A 579-nucleotide genomic window follows, 5' to 3' on the forward strand; every position below is an offset into this window, starting at 1 on the left:
TGTTCAGAATTAATTGGGCATCATTAAATTCATCCTTTTTAAAAAAAATTTATTTTTTATTTATTTTCAGCATAACAGTATTCATTGTTTTTGTACCACACCCAGTACTCCATGAAATCCATGCCCTCTCTAGTACCCACCACCTGGTTCCCCCAACCTCCCACCCTCCCACCACTTAAAACCCCTCAGATTGTTTTTCAGAGTCCTTTTGAAATCAAGAACCAATCCAGAGTTGATAGACTTGTTCAAGCCATGTAGCAAGAGAGTGATGAAAGTAGGAACAGAATCTATATCTTATTTTCATTCGTGAATGTATGTAGGAACAATGATTTTCTGTTTTGAGCTCCCCACCTTTACGAGGGATAATTTCATGAGCATTGTTCTAGAGTTAGAGAAATCCTGGGTGTGCCAGTCTATCCACTTCCTCGATTTCTCTTTAGGTGCCAACCATCACTGAAGAGGGACTGGTCTATCATCCACATGGTATGCCTGACTCCAGTGGCTAAGCTAGACTCTCAAAGCTTGTAGGCCAGAGAAAGTACACAAAGTGGGCAACTACAGGCCCAAGTGATATGGAGC

The sequence above is a fragment of the Mustela erminea genome, chromosome 10 (assembly GCF_009829155.1).
Source record: "Mustela erminea isolate mMusErm1 chromosome 10, mMusErm1.Pri, whole genome shotgun sequence".
In the NCBI taxonomy this organism is placed as follows: Eukaryota; Metazoa; Chordata; class Mammalia; order Carnivora; family Mustelidae; genus Mustela; species Mustela erminea.